At 38.2% G+C, this 24,392-nt stretch overlaps 1 protein-coding gene across 1 annotated transcript in view; it reads right to left on the bottom strand.

The window, feature by feature from the left end:
• Nucleotides 1–12,973, bottom strand: part of LOC134227912 (tachykinin-like peptides receptor 86C) — a 421,610-nt gene extending 408,637 nt beyond the window's left edge. The window contains exon 1 of the mRNA XM_062709627.1: nt 12,779–12,973. The gene's annotated coding sequence lies outside the window, so the exon portion shown is untranslated. The remainder of the gene's footprint in view (nt 1–12,778) is intronic.
• Between the last annotated feature and the right edge of the window lie 11,419 nt (nt 12,974–24,392).

Raw genomic sequence — 24,392 nt, 5'->3', positions numbered from 1 at the left:
TTCCCAAATAAATGGAAAACGCCAAAGTTGTTCCAATTTTGAAGCCGGACAAAAATCCAGCTAAGGCTTCTAGTTATCGCCCAATCAGTTTGCTTTCTTCAATAAGCAAACTGTTTGAAAAGATTATTTTAAATAGAATGATGGTTCATATTAATGACAATTCTATTTTTGCTGATGAGCAATTTGGTTTTCGCCATGGGCATTCAACCACTCATCAGTTATTAAGAGTTACGAACTTAATTCGGCTCAACAAATCTGAAGGATATTCGACTGGAGTTGCTCTTCTTGATATAGAGAAAGCATTTGACAGTGTTTGGCATGAAGGTTTGATTGTAAAATTGATGAATTTTAATTTTCCTCTGTACATTATTAAAATGATCCAAAATTATTTATCAGATCGCTCACTGCAGGTAAACTATCAGAATTCTAAATCTGATAGATTACCTGTAAGAACTGCCTAGTGTCCCCAAGGCAGCATACTGGGCCCATATTGTATAACATTTTTACTTCTGACTTACCTGATTTACCACCAGGGTGTCAAAAATCTTTGTTTGCAGATGACACAGGTCTCTCAGCCAAAGGGCGTAGCCTTCGTGTCATTTGTAGTAGATTGCAAAAAAGTTTGGATATTTTCTCCACTTACTTGCAAAATGGAAAATTTCCCCTGAATGCTTCCAAAACTCAGCTTATAATTTTCCCACATAAGCCGAGAGCTTCTTATTTGAAACCTTCTAGCAGACATATTGTCACTATGAATGGGGTTCCAATTAATTGGTCTAGCGAAGCTAAATATTTAGGACTTCTGCTAGATCAAAAATTAACTTTAAAAATCACATTGAAGGCCTTCAAGCCAAATGTAACAAATATATTAAGTGTCTATATCCACTTATAAACAGAAAATCAAAACTTTGTCTTAAGAACAAACTTTTGATTTACAAACAAATTTTTAGACCTGCCATGTTGTATGCTGTGCCAATATGGACTAGTTGCTGCAATACCAGAAAGAAGGCACTTCAGAGGATTCAAAATAAAATTCTGAAAATGATTCTGAAGTTGCCTCCGTGGTATAGTACCAATGAACTTCATAGAATTTCTAATATTGAGACATTGCAACAAATGTCCAACAAAATAATTTCCAATTTTAGACAAAAATCGTTGCAATCTTCTATTGCAACGATTAACTCCTTGTACCCTTAGTATAAAATAGGTTAAGATTAGTTTAAGTTGAAAACATTGTAATTCCTACATGGTTCAATTCAACCAGAGGAAAAATTCTAACTGCCAGAGGCAATTGAAATGTATTAATAATAACTAAAAATATAACATAGCAAATAAGGATGATAGTGTTAAGAAAACACGGAACACCTAGTCTAAGAGATGAATGCATGTATTAGATAATTAGCAAATAAAATTAGTTTAAAAAAAATCTAGTGAATGAAGTTATATTTGAAGCTGCTTTTTTCCCTGCCCATAAAATAAAAAAATATATTACTTTGAACTTCACTCATTCCTCAGAATTTTACTCGAAACGGCGATTTATTTTAAGCGCACATATAGCATGACGTGGATGGTTATTATGATAGCACAAATGTAGAAAAAGTCTAGAAGCATTGATCTGGAAAACAAACACATTTATTCCGTAGGAGCCATCCAGAAACCACGTGGTCATATTTTGCCTCCCTTATCTCACCTTCCCCCAAGTGGTTTATTTTGATCTTTTGCTCAGTGGTCTCAGAAATGTATTATGTTTTCTATCTTAAAGTAAATTTTCAAGTCCAATGAACACTAAGCTGAGAGGCGACATAATGTCCCAGTGGGGATGCAATGTCCGAGAAAAAAAGCTGCTTTTGGGTTTTATCGGCAACTGTTGTTCCCTGTGGCGATGACCACTAACAGAAGGCTGGTTTCCTAATACGCCGAAGATTTTTCCAGCAAAACCGATTTGACACACATTAGAACCAAACGCATAGAATGAAGGAATTTGACGGTTGGAGCTCCTAAATTGTTTTTGGTGAGGGCTGGTGCTTGATTGGATGATGACCAAAGCAAAGGCCACTATTCAAACAGCTGGGATCATTTTAATAAGTAATCAGGGGCGAAGTATCAATGGCAATTATGGAAATGGTTATTATTTATCTATTTGTTATTATTTATTTGATTATTATTTAAAATGAGGCCGGAGTGGCATCTGTCGTCCCAATGCAGCTCGGTCCATAGCTGCACGTCACGACGACGGTCCTAGTTAGGCTACCAATACAAATGTGTCTCCAATAATATTCTAACTCTCCTAGTTTTGCGATTACCTTGTTTTACCAGTTAACTGATTAAATTGCTGCTATTAGATAACTTAAAAGCTATTATAATTGCATCAGATCCTACGCAAGTTGACGCTTTACCTGTAGGTCTCATGACGAAAACATCATTAAAATGGTAATATCGGTCATAATAATTCCTAAAGGCTTCCTGTTACACGATGCAGCAGAAATTTGTCTAATAATGAGCGCTTCTTACACCTGCGCTTGCAAATACCAGAAAACTTCAATGCTAATTGGATACATTCCATTCCTTTGAAGAAGAAAGTCCATACATGATGCGTTCTTTGAAGTATTTCCAGAATGATTTTGGGTGGGACTTGTTGAGACAGCGATGTTTGCTCGACTGATATCAAAGGATATACCTCGTGCTGACACTATTACAGGCATTATTAAGCTCCACGTACTCATCTCCGAGCGTATAAGTTCCCATACCTAGAGTCCTTCATTAGTGCGGCTCTTATTTTTTTCAGCTTTTTGAGTCCAGGTGTCTGTTTGCCGACCAGGGACATAAGTACGACATAATGTGGAATGTGAGGAAACATTAAGCGGCACTATTTATATCGTTTTATTAAGGAACGTTTTCCCAGTCTAGTGCGAAAAGAATACCATTGATGGCTTCCCAGAAGCCATTAATGTTGGTGCCGTATTGTCAATACTACATTTTTCCGTAGCAAGATGTAATAGTGGATAATGAGGAACACTCTTTACTAATGATGCAGAATATAGAGCGTGTCATCAATACTGAAAAAGCAACAATCGCAGCTTTAATTATACTTGTTTATCATATCACTGATTCGTCAACGGGTGTCTGAGCTGTAATAATCAAGAAAGAAGTCGCATGGTGCTTGATTTTCAACGGAGCGTTTCCTAAAATTCTTCAGCGAATTCCAGACACGTGGAAATCATAAATAATAACAATATTGTCCGATGGCAATGATCATTGAACGGTTTAAAAAACTGACAATCCACAATACCTTGATACTCATAACCTCTGATCACGCTTCCAATCATTGAAGTTTTCAAATAACGACATTCTAGTAGAAACGAAAGAATGAAGTTGAACCAGAAATATCATTTGCTGAACGGATTCTATAACCAAAAATGTCGCCAAATGGCTCTTTCTGCCAAACGACCATGTCAGAAAAAAAAACTGACCCGTTCTGCCAAACGACTTTTATGACTTTTTTAGCTGAACGACGTTTTCGGGCAAATGATGGATTTTATCAAATGGATAAAATAGCTTGTTCAGCAAAACAACTTTCGACCAAGTGGCCCTTCTCGTAGTATTGGCCGAAAATCATTCGGCGGAAGCCGTTTGTTCGAATACCACTTTGCCGAATAACACGTTAATCCAGGATAATCCAAATGTCATCTAAACGAATTCAATTTGGCTGAAATGAACGTTTGGCAGAAACGGTTATTAGGTCGAAAATGTTATTTGGCCAAAACTAACATATAGTCGAGAGAGACAGGTGGCCTAACTGGCCCAAAGTCGTTTGCTTTAATAGGTCATTTGATCGAAAATGAGGTTAAGTTTGGTTTGGTCGAAAATGCCTTAAATGACGCTAAAAGTAGCCTCATATATCGGGAATCTTGTCCATTGATTTTGTTCCCATGTGCTCCCAAATCCCGGCTAATTTATAGGCAGGTTTACAGCTCGGACTCTCGGAAATTTCCGCCGGATTGTATTTGGAATCGGACCGAAATTCTAACTTCCTAAAATGGAATCCCATAAATCCCGCCCACCATTCCGTGCCGATAGCTTGAACGAGCCAGATGTGTGTGCTGTGTCTCATAGCGGATTGTGTTCGGTAGTGCGATTTGTATTGTGTGCCTACGGATCCGTCAGTGAGGGAAGTAGCTGCTTCTGTCGACGCCAGTAAAGCAGGCTTTTGTTACTGCTGGTGCCTACAGCAGCAGGCGCAGAAAAGTGGAAGAGATTGCTTTATTGTTCTCCCGTCACAGAGCGGAACTTATAGGAATAAATTGAATTAGTTTTTTTCCTGATATTTTTTTTCTAATTAGCTATTAGTTGTAAGTTAGCATAAGCAATAATTATCCTTCCACCTTCCGAGGTGAGAATGGAGACAGAGACAGTAGGAGGCAATGGGCCTCCAAAAGATGCAGGGCGCACACGATTGTACCATGCGGCTTCGCCTGGGCCTTGGGTTGTTTACTTTCGGCAGAAAATAAAGAGCCTAGATTTCCTGGGCATAAAACGAGATTTGACGCGTCGTTTTACGAAGCTTGAATTTAATCAAATCAACAGAAACAAATTACCGCACCTACATACCAGATGGCGAATTAAATTGCGAAAGACAAGGCGTACAATGTTGAATATATGGTTTATGTCCCCTCGCGGGAGGTCGAAATTGAAGGTGTGATCAACGCAGTGAGCCTGACTTGCAAGGATATACTTGCAGGAAAGGTCGCCTAAAGAATGCCCTGCAATCTCCCGTGGATATTCTGGACTTCAAGGAATTGCATTCAGCAGCCACGGTAGATGGCAAAAGGTATATTCTAAGTCAGGCTCGCTTCGGGTGACATTCGCCGGTTCTGATGCTCCCAAAATATGTCGATATAGAAAATATGTTGTTTCCGGTGCGTCTTTTTGTGCCAAGGGTATTTAATTGTACCAATTGCAAATAACTTGGTCACACTGCCGAGTTTTGTGACAACAAACCACGTTGTGCTAAATGCTTCGAAAGTCATCGGGAGGAGTCCTGTCAGCAACAAGCCACAAAATGTGCTTATTGTGGTATGGCTCCAGCTCATGGTTTGCAAGATTTCCCGGTGTACAGAAAGCGCACCCAAAAAGTGAAGCGCTCGTTGGTACAGCGCTCCAAGCAGACTTATGCGGAGATGGTTAAAGCGCAAGACTCATCCGCCGATACCACTGCAAAGGCTGCTATTTCAGCTACCGTTCAAGTAAGTGATTACTACGATTCCATTTCCATTGACGAATTGGACTCTGATGTAGCCGACATGGATGATTCTGCGGCGGTACACGTGCCCGAAAAGAGGAAGCAACCGTCTTCCCCGGGATCGCGCCGTAAGAAATCAAAAGTCATCCATAAAAGCTTGCCAAAATCTGAAGGCAATGGGGAATTAATTAAAATCCCGAAGCAACCTGTCTTCACTGCTCCTTTAGATCCTAGTTGCAGCAAGACATTCCCGCCATTGTTAAAAACCGATGTTTCAAAGAAACATCCGATTAGGACTATCAACGAAAAAAGAATGTTACTCGCACTTCTATAGAAAAAGAATTCCGTCCAAGCGAGGATTGATCTCCTTTAAGGACCTTGTGGACCGTTTTTTGAATTTATTCAATATTCCGAATTCATTGAGGCCAATCATTGACCTCTTTATACCTACAGTGGAAAGTTATCTGAAGCAATTGATTGTTTCATGGCCCCTTCTTGCAGGAATTGTATCTTTCGATGGATAATACAGCTATTACACAAGATACAATCACTGTGCTGCAGTGGAACTGTCATAGTCTTAAAAATAAATTAGAGGTGTTCAAGTTTTTGATTCGCAATTCCAATTGCGATATATTTCCACTCTGTGAAACACGGCTTTCTTCTGAAGATGAAATCAACTTCCACGATTTTAACATTATTCGCCAAGATCGGGATGATCATCGATCGATGTCTGTGCTCTGGGGTCAAATTGACCCCAAATTGAAATTGCTATAACTTTTTTAATGCTGGGCCAATTTTGGATTTTTGGGGCTGCTTCGAAAGATAATTTAATCATCTTTCAGGTCGTTACAAAATTTTAACTATTGGTGGGCGGGAACATCGCGGGGAGGGTTTTAGTGAACAAGGGTATAAAACCAGTGATTTTTCATGATTATTTTACTTATATCCGAAAATCCTACCCATTTTGAACTGCACCTTTTAAAAAGGTTATGCAGGAAGGCATGTGCTCTGGCATGAGGCGTTGATAAGTTTAGAACTCAGCCGCCAGGTGGTGGTATATTTGAATTCATTATTTTGGACTACTTAAGATATTCCGATATATAGAATTCTCCTCAGTGTAAATATTCTTATCGCACAAATTCAAAAATCGGAAGACGTACTCATTATATTGAGCACCGCTTTGTAGTTCTAGACATCCTGAACAATGTTGCCGAATACAACTTGAGTGTAGGTATGAGGGATCTCAAGCTAAAGCAATATTTCATATATGCAAGAATATTGCAAGTCCGCTAGCGCCGCCTATTTGTAAATTTCCTAATTATTCATTTCGTCACATGACAGTCCATTCCCACCAGCAGACGAACTTTATTAAAGACGTCATCTTTACAAATTTCAAATTTGTGCGATAAGAATATTTACAATGAGGAAAATTCCATATATCGGAATTACTTGAGTAGTCTAAAGTAATGAATTCAAATATACCGCCACCTAGCGACCAAGCTCTAAACTAATCAATGCCTCATATCAAAGCACACGCCTTCCTGCATAACCTTTTTGAAAAGGTGCAGTTCAAAATGGGTAGGATTCTCAGATATAAGTAAAATAAGCATGAGAAATCACTATTTTTGTACCCTTTTTACGAAAACCTCTCCCCGCGATGTACCCGCCCACCTATAGTCAATCTTTGGTAACGACCTGAAAGATGATTAAATTATCTTTCGAAACAGCCCCAAAAATCCAAAATTGGCCAAGCATTAAAAAAGTTATAGCAATTTCAATTTGGGGTCAATTTGACTCCAGAGCACAGACAACGTAAGTTTTTTGAAAAAAGTACACTGTAGCGCATATTTTCAAGATTTTTGAAGTGAATTTGCACCTAGGAGACAGATCTCGGCGAGTTTTACCAAACTATCAAAAATTAGGAGAATCGATTGAAAATTAAAAAAATAGCAGCCACTCAAAGTGGCCTGGGGTCATATTGACCCCAGAGCACAGACAAAAGGTTAATCGTCGACATTTTTGGAGCGCAGTCTCCCTCCTATCATCTCCAGTATTGATATTGGGTGATATGAAGGCACATGATATTGGATGGGGCGAAACGTATGACGATTATAGAGCGCCTATTTTCTATGATTTGTGTGACGATTTCAATTTGAATATTTTGAACACTGGTGAAGTAACTCGAATAGAACCAAATGGTCAACAAAGCCGTATTGATCTGTCTTTATGTTCAAATTCACTATCATTAGATTGCACGTGGAAGGTAATTCAAGATCCCCATGGTAGTGACCATATGCCGATAGTCACCACAATTAAGAGTGGCTATCAACAATCTGAGCCAGTTAATGTTCCTTTCGATCTCACGAAGAACATTGACTGGCAAAAATTCATCGGCGGTAAAATTGGTATTGACTCAACTGATACTCTTCCACCTTTGGATGAATATCGATTCCTTATTGAGTTGATTCAAAAAAGCGCACTAGAAGCTCAGAAACGACGCGTTCCAAGTGCATCTGTCATCAGAAGACCAGCCACTCCTGGATGGGATGATGAATGTACTAAGTTGTATTCTGAAAAATCTGATGAATTCAAGGCCTTCCGTAAACACGGAAGGTCCAAGCTTTTTGAAGAGTATTTGAGGCTCGAAAGAAAACTCAAAAATCTTCTCAAGGCAAAAAAAAACGTAGCTACTGGCGACGTTTTGTCGAGGGACTATCACGAGAAACCTCAATGACAATATTTTGGAAAACGGCTCGCAACATGCGGAACCGCATTTCCACCAATGAGAGTGAAGAATACTCCAATCGATGGATATTCAACTTCGCAAAAAAGGTTTGCCCAGATTCCGTACCAGCTGAACCGCTATTTCGAGAATCAGTCACTGATCCCGGTTCTTTGGGTGGACCATTCTCAATGCTGGAACTTTCTATGTCTCTTCTTTCATCGAATAACTCTGCTCCGGGATGCGATAACATCAAATTCAATCTTCTTAAAAACCTCCCAGATATCGCAAAAAGACGATTACTTGACCTGTACAACTGTTTCATGGAGTACAACATTGTGCCATCTGAATGGCGACAGGTGAAAGTTATAGCTATTCAAAAGCCTGGGAAACCAGCGTCTAATCACAATTCATACCGACCGATTGCCATGCTTTCATGCATGAGAAAGTTATTGGAAAAAATGATCCTTTCAAGAGTCGACCATTGGGTCGAACAAAATGCGTTACTCTCAAATACTCAGTTTGGTTTTCGAAAAGGTAAAGGAACAAACGATTGTCTAGCGTTGCTCTCTTCAGATATTCAGCTGGCCTTTGCGCACAAGGAGCAATTGGGTTCAGTATTCTTGGATATTAAGGGCGCTTTTGATTCAGTTTCCATAGATGTACTGTCAGACAATCTGCACAGTAGTGGACTACCCGTTATTTTGAACAATTTATTGTACAATTTGTTGTCAGAAAAACAAATGAACTTCACACTCGGCACTCTGACAACTTCCAGAACTAGTTACATGGGCCTTCCCCAAGGTTCATGTTTAAGTCCCTTGCTTTATAATTTCTATGTTAAAGATATTGACAATTGTTTGGAAGGACAATGCACGCTCAGACAACTTGCAGATGATGCCGTGGTCTCTCTAAGAGGTCCATGTGCAGCTGTCTTGCAAGGACCATTGCAAAGTACCTTAGATAATCTGACTGTTTGGGCCAGACATTTAGGGATCGAGTTTTCACCGCAAAAACTCAGTTGGTTGTGTTTACTAAGAAGCGGTATCCTGCTCAACTGAAACTCAAGCTGTTGAATGATGACATCAACCAATCTTTATCTTCTAAATACCCTGGGGTCTTGTTTGATTCTAAAGGTACCTGGAAACTCGATTTTGAGTATTTGATAGAAAAACGCCAGAAAAGGATCCATTTTCTACGTTCTATCTCCGGAACATGGTGGGATACTCACCTGGAAGACCTCATCAAACTCTATAGAACGACTATTCTCTCTGTTTTAGACTACGGCTCTTTCTGCTTCCTCTCAGCAGTTGATTGCCACCTGATCAAATTAAAACGAATTCAGGATCGTTGTTTGCGTATTGCCCTCAGCTGTATGCATTTAATGCATAACATGAGCCTGGAGGTGCTTGCTGGAGTCACTCCTTTAAAGCACCGTTACTGGGAGCTCTCACTTAGAATACTCATCAAATGTGGAACAAGTAACACACTTGTCCTAGATAACTTTGAAAAAATGCTTGAACTGACTTGTCGTTCAAGATTCCTTAGAGTTTATCTCAACTACATATCAACAGATCTTTGTCTTCCGTGTTATAATCCATCTCGAGTTCACTTCACCAACGACAGTTCCTCCATTGAATACGATCTTTCCATGAAACATGCCATTCAAGGAATACCATAGTCGGATAGTCTTAGTTCTATTGAGGCACTCCGGTCGATGAAACCTGTTAAGCACGCATCTTACTTTCTTACAAACATAAGAGAGCAGATGTGTGTTTTGGTCGAAAGATCATTCAAGATTACCTTTGTTTGGGTCCCATTTCACTGCGCAATCTACGGCAATGAGAAGGCGGACTCGCTAGCAAAGGTGGGCGCACAGGAAGGTGAGGTTTATGATAGACAATTCTCGAGCAACGAGTTTTTCCCATTAGTCCGTCAGAGTACTCTTCAGAGTTGGCAAAGGAATTGGACACACAACGAACTTGGACGGTGGCTATTTTCTATAGTTCCTAAAGTTTCTGGGCGAGCGTGGTTCAGAGGTGAGGACTTAAGTCGAAGCTTCATTCGCACGATGTCGAGACTTATGTCCAATCACTATTCACTAAACGCACATCTGTACAGAATAAACCTTGTCGATAGCAACTTATGTAGGTGCGGAGCTGATTATGATGACATCGATCACGTAGTTTGGTTCTGCTCGAAAAATGACGCCTCCAGAGAGCGACTATTGGATACCCTTGTGGCCCGAGGTAAACAACCCTTCAGGGAAGTTCGAGGTGTTTTCGGAGATCGTGATGTAGTCTATATGCAGGCCATTTATGGTTTTCTTTGTTCTTTTTACAACAAAATCTAATACTTTGTTTTTTTTTTCTTTCTTCAAAGTTTTTTTTAAGTCTCTGCCTGTCTGTTCCGTAGAGCTCCGTAGCTCTGGCCATCCGGAAGATGCTCCCAGTCGAACCATTCCTCGAGCATGACGACACACCACATCGTCACTGACGCCAAACAACCGGATGAGCAGCTGACATTCTTTGATTATGATGATTCCCTGATTTCCAAATCCTAATCCCCTTCCAACCCTGAACATTGTAAACCTAACCTCGAGTCACCACGAGTACGTTGGCTTCTTCCCCTCTCTTATTAACTTCATAATAAAATGATATGATTGTACATATCCCAAAGAACCATGGCTCCGTAAAGTGTTATACACGCCTGAGCCTACCAAATAAACGAAATTGGAAAAAAAAATCCCGCCCACACATATGGAAGCGAAGCTTGCAGACAAGCTTCTGATCTGTAAACTTGCCTTAAAGTACGTGAGGACCGAAATCCGAACTAACTTTCCCTCGGTTTGAAAATGACTCAAACTCGATTTGTTCAACTGATTTATATTTTTTTTATTGTTGTCGATTTTTTACAGTAGATGATTTCGAAATATTCAGAATTATTCAGAAACACTTTGAATAGTTCCTAATGTTCGAAAAGTCGATCGAGTTGATCGATTGAAAGATATGATTTGCAAGAAAAAAAAAATCGTAAATGAACGTAATCTGGAAATTAGAATTTGTGTCCCTGCGTTTCATTTTCTTGACGTTGAGGCCTGACCGGATTTTCAGGATGTACTTGCCTACCAAGTTACCGGTTCCGTTTAATAATTAATGAATTATTCATTGATGAAATATGTCAAATTTTTAATGGCTTCGAACGAAATAAGTATTTGTTTATTCTGATGGCCAAGAGGCACTAAAAAAAACTTAGATCAATCCACCTAGCAGTGATCATGCCTTCTCGTACATTAGGAAGGATATTGAAAACAATCACATAAGAAAAGATAATTGCACTTAAAGGTAAATGGATTTACTTTTTTCCATTGATTTACGTTTATTGCATTAAAAAACCCTGATTAATCACCCTAGCGGAATGGTGCCTTCCTCGTTTATTATAACAAAATAATATTTTGGCCATAAATTTGGATGCCATAGTCCGATTTGACCAATTTTAAACAGAAATCTAAAGGACAGGATACCCCGTCGAATGCAACTTGTTGCAAGCAAATCGCTTAACGCTTAGTTCCAAAAAGTATGTGTAGAATAACTGAACATGCCCAATAAATAAAAATGTAAATTAAACTCATTATTTCTATCAATTATGTATAAATAATTATAAAAACTGCTAAAAAATGCCATTAAAAATAAGTTAGGGGAGAACTACAGAAACATTGATTGATTTGTCAATAAAATGAGGGTGCCCACAACCGAACCAATAAGGGTGCCCACGTTGGGATATGGATACTTGGACGTTCCCGTTACGTTGGGATATGGATACTTGGAAGTAGTGCGTAACGGTGTAAATCCGGCCATATCGTCAGGCTCAGTACAACACTGAAGCTGACAATATGGCGTCCCTAACCCCGAATCCCAAGGTGTCAGGCGACCCGTGCCGAGGGGATGAATGACCTGGGGGGTGAAACAATTAACCCGGTCGTTAACGGAGCCTGTGGAGGTTCCACAGAGTGAGGGATGCTTCCGGGGCAAGCGGGTGGCAGTGGGTGGTACCCACACACCCCCAAGTGGTGCACATGTGGTGCAAGCGAATGGGAGTTGGGGGTATTACTCGTAATACCCCCACAGAGTGAGGGACCGAGTGTATGGGTGAGCACACAAGTAAGACTCGCATGGTACGCATGGTCGGTAGTGTTAGAATGACTGAAGTCTGGTGAGGCCTGGCAGAAGTGTCGGGGGGCAGATACCTCTGCGGCGATGCGATGCGATGCGATAAGCATGAACGAAACCAATCGGGCCCATCATTTGCACAGTTGATTGTGGTCCCAAAATGATTCAGAAAAGCCTTTTTCTAACTTGATTGGATGAAATTTGCGATTTTCCATAGAACTACGCCCCACTCTAATCTGTGCATATGTGTGCGGACACAAAAGCTAAGAAAAACATTAGCCAATTTTTCAAATAATTATCCTCAATCGACTTTCTTGCAACAAGTTGAATTCGACAGCAGATGAAGTCTGATGATCACCATTGATTACGATCTGCCATTGCAGTCCAAAATTTTGAGAGAAATGGCGTATGGAATCAAGATGGACATTGGACATAAATGGACATAAACTTCCTGATTTTTTTTTCATTGAAAAATTTGACCAGGATTGTGTTGTATTTGCGAAATCGTTTTAAAATTTTCACCGAATTTATGAAGTTTTAGATTAATCGTCAATTTTTTCATAATTTAAGGATGTGCTATAATATAATCATGTTCACCAAAAATAGTTTTGTATAAAAAATTCAGTTTGAGGTTTTGTTGTTACTCACCATGCCCTACATTTCTTTTAGTAATATCCATTAGATTCACACATTTATATTTTAGACACAACAGGAACTTAAATCTCGTGCATAAGTTCATTACATCCATCATTGCACTTACTTATAAATGAAATACACTGTTATTCGAATCAAATACGTACAGCAATTTCACGTTAGTTAGTTCTACTTAGTTTATTGAACGACACGAGCTAAAATAAAATCATAATTCAAAATATAATTATTAAGCAGAAAAACAATGTAACAATCTGATTCTTAAAAAAATAAATAGAAACGATTTCTTATGAAAAACAAAATCTATTCCCTAGTCCTATAAATAATTAATATTTGCGAAGGTAAACTGCACTTGCCGCCAACCGCAAACTAGACCTGTGCGCCGCCGCGCCGCCGCCGCCGGTGGTTTTACTCACGCCGCCGCCGCCGGCGATTTTGGGTCGGCGCGCCGCCGATCATAATTTTGCCACGCCGATGACTAATCGCAATAAAAAAAAATCAATTAACTTGAGTCGAGTCGAGTAAAATAAGAGACACTGAAGATGGCCTTACAGAGACGAAATACGTATTTGTAAGACAATACAACGTGGTGAAATTGATTGGAATAGTACTAAACTCGTGTAATGATTGTTGTTGTTAGTTAGTTGTTAGAATGTTGTTGAGGTAGAACTCGTCAGAATTCAATTTCAAATCTACCTCAAGTGATGGTGCCTCTAAGACAGTATGGTGACAAACATTGGATAATGAATTGGTTGGTTGATTAGTTTTGAATTCAAATTAGGCTGTATCTAGTAGATTTAATCTACTAAGGGCCAATTTCTTCACCTCCGCTTAACTCTTCAGCGGTGCTTACCCATACGGTTAAACATGGTTTAAGACCTAAGCGGAGGTGAAGAAATCGACCCTAAGTAGAGTAATACAAAAAATGTTTAAATGGTCTTTGGATTTCGTCTATGCCAAAGCCTCATTCAGTCGGGCACCTAAATCTGTAGGCAGTGTTGTCCTATGCTATGTGCAAAAAAATCTGCTCTTTGATTTTACTCCATCCAAACGATTTTACAATCTTAACTAAGTAAGTGCAACTAATAGAAGGCTATTTGAATTTTCTAAATGTCCATCGTTTAGATGGAGTAAAATCAAAGAGCAGAATTACTTGGCCAGAGTGTAAGACAACACTGCCTGTAGGTGACTCGCAAATTATGTTTGTTGTGGCACATAAGCTTTTGTGAAGGCTTGAATACATCCCCAAAGCGCAAAAAACCACTTGGTATATTTCCTAGTGCATTCCTCCAGATATTCCTTCGAAAAGTTTCAATAAAAAACCTTAGAAAATTACTTTATGCATTCTTCCGGAAATGTCTTACAAAATGTCTCCGAAAATTCTTTCCTGGAAGAAACTTATAAAGAAATCCCTGATGCAATATCCAAAGGAATTATTGGTGGAGTTTTTTTTAGATTATTCAAGGAAATTTTTTGAGGAGCTCTCAAATGAATTTTTGGAGAAGGAGGGTTTTGTGCAGGAATTTCTAAATGTATTTCCGAAGGCATTTTTAAAAGAGAGCCTGAATGAATTTTCAAAAATTATTCCCGTTTGAAGAGATTTTGAAAGTATTATAGTATATAACAACTTCCCACAAATCACGTAGGCCGAATTTTCACATTTTCAAACCCACCACCCCTTCCCCTTCCAAAACCCCTCCTCCACCCCCTTGAAGTCTACGTAGACTTTTTCAAATTTAACAAAATGTCATATATGTTGGAAAAAAATGGAAATCAACCACGTTTACAGCAATTCAGATATACAAATCCATTTTCAAATCCAAATCATTTCAACACTGTACATTGTTCAGTAAACTTCAAATTTTTAAACCTAACAAAATCAAACTAAACAAAATCCAACTCAATATCAATTAAAAATTCAAAACAAAAAAAAATTCAATCCTCTGTCCATAGCTCCTGAAACCAAATCTCGAAGCCAATTAATTTAATTTCTGTTGGATTTGATTCCTCCTAGAGGTGTGCGCCACCGCCACCGGCACTTGCATAGGCGCGCCACTGCTTAAAATCTGTCACGCATCTGAATTATAATTCTTCATGCCGGTTCAAATTTGTAGAAAACCCAAGAATTTTCAGAATTTCGAGTTGAAATTCCGAGAACGTCAAGTCTACATTCCAAAAAGTTTGTCGTAGAAATTCCGTAGAATTTCCCGATTGATAACCTTCAAAGTTTCCAGGTAATACGCCAAAGAACTCTCCGTGATAATTCCGACATTTTTCTTGAAAATTCCATTCCGTTGAAATCTCAAGAATTATTTCTAAATTCCAAAAGTTTTCCCGTTAAAATGTCGAGTAATTTTCCGTGAAAATTTTGAATTATTTCCCGTTGAAACCATGCTAAAGGTTTCCTACGGTATATTGATATTTATCTGGCACAGTAGGAGCGATTTCCTGAAGAAATTTAAAACAAAACTCCTATGGACATTCCAAAGAGTTTTCCAGATAATTTTCGGTGGAAATTATGAAGGATTTCAGTTGTGGAGAATTTAGAATTTGTGGTGAATTTATCGTAAAAAAATAGAATAAATTTTCATTAAAATTACAAATGCTTTCTTACAAGAATTGCAATATTTTTTTTGTGAAAACTCAAGGAGTTTTTGGTGGGAAATTCAAATAATTTCCCGTAAAAGTTTTCAACAATTTTTTTTCCATCGATAATTCCAAAGAATTTTTATTAGAACTGCCGAAGAAAATGCCGTTTAATTTCGAAGAATTTCGCTTATATGTATGTCCAAGGAATTCGAGGAATTCGCGAAAATTCCAAGAATTTCAGAAATTAAGAAAAATTTCCCGGGGACTTCCCAGAAAATCTTCAGTGGAAATTCTGAAGAATTTCTCACGGAAATTTCGGAGAATTCCCCTTACAAGTTCCAAAGAATATCTTTTGGAAATTCCAAAGACTTCTTCTTGGATATTCCAAAATGCTTCATTTGTAAATTCTTAATAATTTTTGTCGAAGTGCGAATCACTTGTAGTTTCTAAAGAAGTTTTTTCCGACAATCAAATGATATTTTAGTAGAATCTGCAATGTAATCAATGTAATCCAAGTGGAAATTTTGAAATTTTTTCGAAATTTTTTATAGAATACTTTGGAGAATTTTCCTGCTCAACACAGAAGAATTTGCTGTTGAAATCATGATATTTTTAAGCCGAAGTTCAGATTATTACTTCAGTGAAATCCATAAGAGATTATTTCGGTAAAATCTAGCAAAAAACGGAAAAATCGAAAAAAAATCAAACAAGTGAACTTCGCACAAAGCTGCTGTATGAAATGTTTTCCGAAGAAAAATAAAATAAAAAAAGTCTACGTAGACTTTTCGTATACCCCCCCTCCTTCGTAGACTGACGTAGACTTTTTTGAACCCCCTCCCCCTCAAGAGTCTACGTGGTTTATGGACAACCCCTAAAGGAATTTCTGAAGGAATATTTGAAGGAATTTCCGGAGGAATTCTCAAAGGAATTTATGAAGAAATTTCTAATAGAATTTCAGAGGAAATGCCTACTGGTATTTCTGAAGTAATTACTAGATTTCTCCAGGATTTTTTTTGTAATTCTCCAAAAAATCCAATGGAGTTTCGTCCAGGAATTCCCTCGGATATTACCTCAAGAAGTTCTACAAAAACTCCTCCGAAAACGAATTCCAGAAAGTCTTTCGAAAATTCTCTCAGCTATTTTCGGAAAAAGTTCCTTCAGAAATTTGTTTAAGAAAACCGTTAAGGAAAATCGTTAAGGTGTTTTCCCGAAAATTCCTCAAGAAATTCTTTTAAGAACTCTTTTGGAATTCCTTGAAAAGTTCTAGGACGAAATTTCTTTAAGAATTCCTGAACAAGTTCCTGAAGGAATATTCGTAGAAGTCCCTGAAGGTTTTTTCAAAGTAACTCCTGAAGAAACTTCTGACAGTCTTAGACATCTCCGAAAATTCCTTTGGACATTCCGTCAAGACTTCGTTCAGAAATTCGGATATACCTTCTGAAAATCCTTCTTTTTGAAATATCTACAAAGAATGTTTTAGGAGTTCCTTAGGAAATTGTTTCAAAATTCCAAAAAAAAATCTCTAAAAACTCCTTCAGAAATTTATTAACGGATTACTTCGGAAATTTCTGTCAGCTTCGGAATTTTGCTTTGGAATTTCTTTGAAAATCAATTTGATATTCTTTCGGAGTTCCTTAGCAAGTTCCTTGACAATAATTGTTCCTGAAATTCCCATAGGAATTCTTCCAAAACTACTTTAAGCAATTTAATATAGAATTTTTCTCAGGGTAATTCTTTAAAAATTTCTCCAGAAAATTATTTTGTAACTTCATGAAGCTATCTACAGACACTGACAAAACTAGCTCTCTACACATCGTTGATTCGTCCAGTCCACGAATCATGAACGTTAAAAGATGCAGATTATCAAATTCTCAAAGTGTTTGAGTTGAAAATACTGTGCTCAATATTTGGCAGCGTGGTGGAAAATGGTAAATGGAGCAGACGAATGAATGAACCACGAGTTACACCAAGGATACAAAAATGCAGACATAGGCAGGTTGATAAAATAAGGCAGATGACAGTGGGTTGGACATGTAGTGCGTATGCAGGAAGAGAGACCCACAAAAGAACTTGCAGAGAACCTGGAACATGACGTTGGCTCTGGGGTATGCAATCGAGGAAGATGCGGAAGCAGCCGCTGATGCATTTTGGAAATACTGTTAGGAATTTCTTCGAAATGTGGGGATTTGCTCAAAATTTTCTTAAAAGGTTCCTACTACACTTTCCAACACTACTTCAGAAATTTTCTCGGAAAGTCCTTTAGAAAATTCTCTTAGGACTTCCATCAGAAAATAGTTCATTCTTTAATAAATTTCCGAATGAATATATTTAATGTTTTACTTGAGGAATTTCCCAAAGAGAACCTGAATGGATTATTCTTTCTAAAATAGAAAAATTCTGCAGACATTGCCATAGGATTTTACGAAGGAATTCCTAATGAAATTTACTGAGAAATGCCTGTAGGAATTAAAAAATCCTAGTTTCCTCCAGAAATTCGTTCAGAAACTCCACCAAGCGCTTTGTTGGCATATTTAGGCAAATTTCAGGAAAATATTAGATTTTTTCGGAAACTTTGTTATTTTGAGATCAAAACGACTGAAGTGCATCTAAATCCTAAATTTGAAATACTTTTTGAAAAAAGTTATTACCAATTTGCTCTATGACACCGAAATCTAATTCTTCACTTAGGGGTCACGAAGAAGTAAGATTTATTGCAGGATTTATTGTTAAAATTTGATTAATCAAAATCAAAGAGTAACAAAATAGTGGTAATTCAAATAACATTTTGAAATCAGGTATTGATTAGTATCGCCGGCAATTGACTATTTTGAATGTGCTGTTTGATGATCGGCAAACGCAGAATATTGCAATTTTAATCCACCGAAGTCGGTTTTTATACGAGCAATTCCAACCGTGTGAATCAAGCCCCGTTATCCAAAAATCCACGGTAAAATTGATTTTGGCAGCCATTGATTTTTTCATCCACGCCGGTTCGCGCCGCCGCCGCCGCCGCCGGCACAAAAGTGACCAACACGCCGCCGCCGCCGATGATATGACCGGCGCACAGGTCTACCGCAAACGTGTTGCTGCACAAGAAATTCTCATAATTTTATCGGAAACTATCTCATTTACACGAACAATTCATTGAAATTTTCACAGAAAATTCTTTCAAAATTCACTGAAAATTCAAAGAGTTTTCCGTCGGATATTTAGAAGAAAGTTATGGAAATAAGAAAGATCAAATGAATTCAGAAGAAATTTAGAAAAGTTCTAGGTTCTAGCTCAACGGTTGAATAGATTAAATCAAGTCATACAAGAGTTCAATTTATTTTTGTCGTACATTAGATCGGTCATTGCGTTCGATGTAATAAATGCAATACCTTTTACATATGGATGCGAATAACGATTTGGTGTCAAACTGAAGTAAACTTCTATTGTGCCGGAGCTCTTCTTTTTCTCACACTACTCTCATTTCGGTGATCGATTTTGTTACTGAAATTACCCAATTATAACCCATTACTCGTGAGTCGCATGTAAGCGTGTACACAAAACGATTCTCGCCATGATTTGACGTCTGTTTGTTTTCAGATTGAGCACTCCAACAAATATTATAACATACGGAAAATCAAACTTTTTTAGTGATTGAGGCTGTGAACCATCCTGAATAGAAAATACAAAAATTACATTAAAATATCATAAAATTATAATACATTTTATTGATGAACATTCATCTAATGTTCTTCTATTGTACCAATTAAATTCCTTATTGTTGTTCCAATAAACGTACAATAAAATCTATTGACAGAAAATGTTGACAATAGAATTACAATAAATTCTATTGTATTGGAAAATTTTGTTCGAGGAATAAAGATTTTTTATTGTTACGGTATAACAACCCCTATTTTCTTTTGTAAAACTGCTACTACAATAGGAGGTGAAAACAATATTCTTAATTGTTATCCATTGTAAGCAAAATAGAGTTTATTGTAATAACAATTAAATTTATCGTATTGTTAAATAATTTCTATTGTAAGTCTATTGACTTTTTATTTGATTCACGATTGTTTAACTTTTAGTTCTTGAAAGTTCGATGGTTTTGCCATCGTGGATAAAATTTTACCCGAAGCCGACCCATTTGAGATCGACAGATTGGAGTTATTTGGAACAAAATGTATTTGGCGCCAATTTTCTCGCGAGCAAAGTTTAACTATCGAACTGTCAACTAACCATGCTCCGGAGCAGGGTTGTTTTTAACCACAGAGAAATAACCATCGAACTGTCAAATTTAACCAAAAGTTAAACGAATCGGTGGAGGTTCACAGCCTGAGTGTGAGAAAAAGATGACTGTGAGAAAAATCTGCAAAACTCTTATGTTTGCTGACAGGCGGAATAATCAATCAGTTGAATTCAATTGACTTGCCAAAGGAACATGTGCAATCTTTTCGTGCAAGTGAATTGAATTAAGGTGTTTACACGTTCAATTCGTTCGATCGCGACTTGCTCAATTCACTTGCCTTGTCTAAACGTAGCATTATTGCGACATTTATTAGATCCAGTTGAAAATCGAATGAGTTGCGACATCATTTCTCCCATTTGAGTCGCAACCGCATCGCAGTAGTGCGCATCTATGCCACAGCCGTGCGCCATCCTGCGCACCACTAGCGATGAGTGCGACATTCGGAAATGGGAGAAAATGCGATTGTTGTGAGAGCTCAGTTCGGTTTCAACCGATATCAATACCCTGTTTAGACTTACCGAAAAATGATTATCACAGTCTAATCTCGCACTCGATTTCGCAGTGCGTCAAGGCTACTGCAGATGAAGGTATTAATTTTTCCATACAATATTTATTTTGAAATACCTTTTGATTTCTTGCATCCGACAATCAGCAAATCTGATAGTCAAAAATAAAATAGTTTGTTTTCATCATCGTCTCAAAGCGGTTGACAGTGCGAAGTTCGAAAACGGGTGAGAAGGATTATCAGAAAGCAAAACAATTGTGAAAAGAGCAATATAAAGTGCAAACAGCGCAATATTTCGAGTGGAAAATTCAGGGTCTGCGAAGGCGCCATGTTTTGGATGCCAGCATTAAAATCATCGATTAATTTAATATGAAGGCGTAATCGTCATCAAAACCCGCATTGAAAATATGTTTTAAATATCATGATTTTTGGCGAAGTAGAGCGCTTGGTGCAGATTGAAATATGAAAATACATTAAAGGCATCATATTCTTGTTGAAATACACCTCACATTCATACTTTCGCCAAAGTTCTCGAAAATGATAAAAAAAATTACGTCTATTTGGAAAAATTACTTCGGAATAGTGGTTTGAAAGAGGCTGCACTCATAACAAAGAGATGAATAGTGTCAAAATTGGAACAGCGCATTAGCTGTCAAATCGTTGTTCCAATCGAGCACAAGGTTGTTAAGGTAGGAGTATTGCGTCTCTTTGTTTTAATCCAGGCTCGTTAGTGGTTTGTCTAAAATAGAATTGTCAGTGGACTGAACCCATCAACCGAACAATGGGAAACTCAAAGATGTTGGCTATTGTCAAACGTAGTGGCTAGGATTGCAGATACCTGGGAAAATTAGTAGGAATGTCATAAAAGCACTCGTTACGAAATTTCACGAGATGCAACACGCAAGAAAATGTGTATTTGCTCATACTGTGCTGAAATACGCCTTCTCATTAAATTAATATGATTCAAATGGTCATCATACGTGCGGCACATACCTTGCATTTGACAAATACATTTAATTCAAGCCTCACTGAATGTTCAATCAGGCATTCACCGACCAACTCGACGACCAAAAGCTGTTGAAAACGAGTTGAGAAAAATGGCGTCTCGTGAAAACTTTCTGCTGAGCCTAAAGAAAAAAAAGTGTCTATTGTCTATTGCGTCCCATTTCGGCGTTCGAATTTGTAAGTAATTCACAAGTTATTCCATTTATATATATTAAAAGACTGAAAATTACATTCCAGGTACTGCCTGCAATTACACCAAAATAAGTCCGATCTGTTATCAGAACATTCCGCTTAACATCATCAAATGGAAGATGGAAGCTCGACCGAAGGTTATATCAAAGGACATTGCAGATAGTGAGGGAGGACAACCCAAAGCAACACCAGCTTAAAAGCCAGCTATTTTAAGGAGGCGAACATGGCATCCAGCGCTTCTCAAAACAACTCTGCTCAGAACAGTTTACGGTCGCTGCTATCTATATGCAATAATTGGTCTCAAGGAAAGTCGTCCCGGTTCAATAAATAATCAAAACCTATGAGTTCTCATATGCAAACATTTATCAATAAAATTTCATTACATATCCTATCTGTAGTTTGATTAAGAGAAAAATAAACATTAGAAAACCGAAACTATTCCAGAAAAATACGAAAATCCAGCAACTAGAAATCATTTTTCCTGCAAATGTACTCCATAAACTGACCTCTTGGAAGTTGTCAACATTATGACATTTTCATTTGTATTTAAGAATCAAATATTGGCGATGATTCATTGATTTACACATACCTTCCATGAGTATAACCTCATTGCAAAAATCCATGTGGGTGTACATGAATGGAATGACCTTTTTACTTGAGTGTATAATGCGGGTAGTCCTACGTCAAAATATTTACAAAACGCTCAAAAGCACACCTTCAGAAACTTCTGAGTTTGTCATTTCATTTTTATCTTTTATCCTTTCACGCTCATTTTTCATTAATAGTGAGTAGTTTTATTGTGTCTTTTTTTCTCAAGTTTATCACTTTTGAAAAGTGGAACCACTCAAATTTGAGTGGTTCCACTTTTTTCAAAAGTGAGTAAATTCTTGAAAAGAGACAGCAAAAACTACTCACCGGTGAGTAAAATCAAAATGAGCGTGTTTATCATCATTCTGCGAAGACGGCTGAAAGTCTCAACAAACAATCAAAATAAATAATAATTTATTGTAAATATTGACTTTTAATTTTCTCAAATAGGTCTGAAAATGTCCTCAAAATGAATGTAAAAATCTATCTCTCGTCCAAGCTGGTCGAGCACTGCACCTTCTGTCAGCTGTTTGGCGTAATCGAAGTCAACGGGACGAGATTGCTTTTCGTTCTGGAAGCAAGCTTCTGCCGGGGACGTATCTGATTGGAGATCTGCAGTGAGGCGGACATCAGCCTCCATCAGGACATCGGCTCCCACTGGGTCCGGAGGGCTCCCGGACCTGCAAGGGAAAACTTCCGCGACATCGATATCAGATCGCGGCCGTATCCGGCATGTCACTACCAAGGTAAAAGGCGTAACCATCGAAACGCTGAACAAGGTGCTGATTATCTACGATGAGCAAGGCTTCTCCATTGCGAGAACCAGCAGCAACTGCAGCTGGAAAACGATAACGATTTGCATCTGGCCCGGTTGATCAAATCGTCCAAGCGCAAAATAACTCGGCCCTGTGATCTGCTGGGATATGCGAGATTCGAATGGCGAGCGTGCTCTGTCTATTGATGAAGCCCGTGAGTTGATTTTGAAGGTTTTTCCGAAAGACTGCATTATTTTATCACTTCTCCGAGTGGTATTCAAGATACGAAACAAGAGCAGTGATGGGTAATTTGCATAACCGAAAAATTCAACAGGTTTTCTAATTTCCTTTATTTGTAGAAAAGAGCGACCATTTTCGATATAGGTCTTGGTCTGATTGTCCATCGTTGGTTTTGTACTTTTGATCCAGGAGTGCATTTCATGCAGTGTGCTGAAGTTAGTATTGAACAACTAATTAAAATTATTTTAAAAATAAATATATGTACTAACATTTAATTTCTTTTCTTCAATTTCAGTTAGTCGTAATATTCTGCGAGCTGTTACAGACCTTCGTGGAAGCCCAATTGGTTTGAAACAACGCTCCGCTAAACGATTTCTTTCTGGAATGTTTCTTGTACCTAGTGAACTCTGGTGGACATTCCTGATTATAGTCTCGCTGGCGATTCGCTTTCTATCTATTCCACCGTTGGTACCGTCTGTTTGCTTTCCTTCCAGCGGCCAGCTTCCGATCAATAATATTGATCAGCCTGCATCATTGCTTCTACATTTACGCGGCTGGTAAGTTACCATCAAATTGTTTCAAAATAGACTCGATAACTTACTCCAGCTCGTTTTAGCTTATATCGAATCGAAATCGGGAATCCGTGCCCTATGCCGGATCGATTGGGCAGAAAAGAATGTGCTTCGCGATCGAGTCGAATCGCACGAGTACATGAATAGGCAGCTGTTCCTGGCCACGTCCGCTTTTCGCTGTTATTCCTACCAAACTCCTCGTGTACTACATTGTCTTTGCAATGATAGAACCCCATTCCTAATTCTCATTAACATTTGGTCCCATGTTCCCATCTTTCATGTGCTCCGATTCGGTATTTACTGCGTGTCGTTCTTGATGACGATTCGCCGAATCATTCTTCAGTTTCCGTTTGCGGGATGATCTGATGGATGCGCGGTGTCTACAGCAGCCTCGACAGCATGGAAATCTACAACATCGGTTCGAAGCCAAAGAGAAATCACAATCATCTACATTGCTCCGCGATCAAGTTCGAGCTTCTGGGGAAGTGAATTGGAGTGATACCCAAACGGAAAGACTCTCGGCAAGACGGTGTTCCTAACGGAACTCGATATCGTTGCGGACGATCTCGATTGGACAGTTTTTGTAAGTTTGGTACGCGGTGAAATGGTGCCGTTCATACAGCCGGATGAGAGCGTGCATCGAAGGATGGAATAAACCTCAGCAATGCAGAACATATCAAAATCAATGGTTTGGTACATTGAAGACAATTTCCGTAGGCAAAAAATGGCATAATGATCGTTTGGCATAATTGATTAAAAATAGCACATTCCCAGAAATATTTTCATTTCTTCGTATTAATAAGGTTTTCTGAACTTCATTAATATACAAACACATAACTTTGCACTCAAAATAATTGTCACTTAATTTCCACTATAAAAATCAGGTAGGCTTTAAAATCTACATTTATGACGACCTAACAGCCCAATA

The sequence above is a fragment of the Armigeres subalbatus genome, chromosome 1, assembly GCF_024139115.2.
Source record: "Armigeres subalbatus isolate Guangzhou_Male chromosome 1, GZ_Asu_2, whole genome shotgun sequence".
Taxonomy (NCBI): Eukaryota; Metazoa; Arthropoda; class Insecta; order Diptera; family Culicidae; genus Armigeres; species Armigeres subalbatus.
The sequence above is the reverse complement of the archived record's forward strand: the minus strand, read 5'-3'. Positions and strand labels throughout refer to the sequence as shown.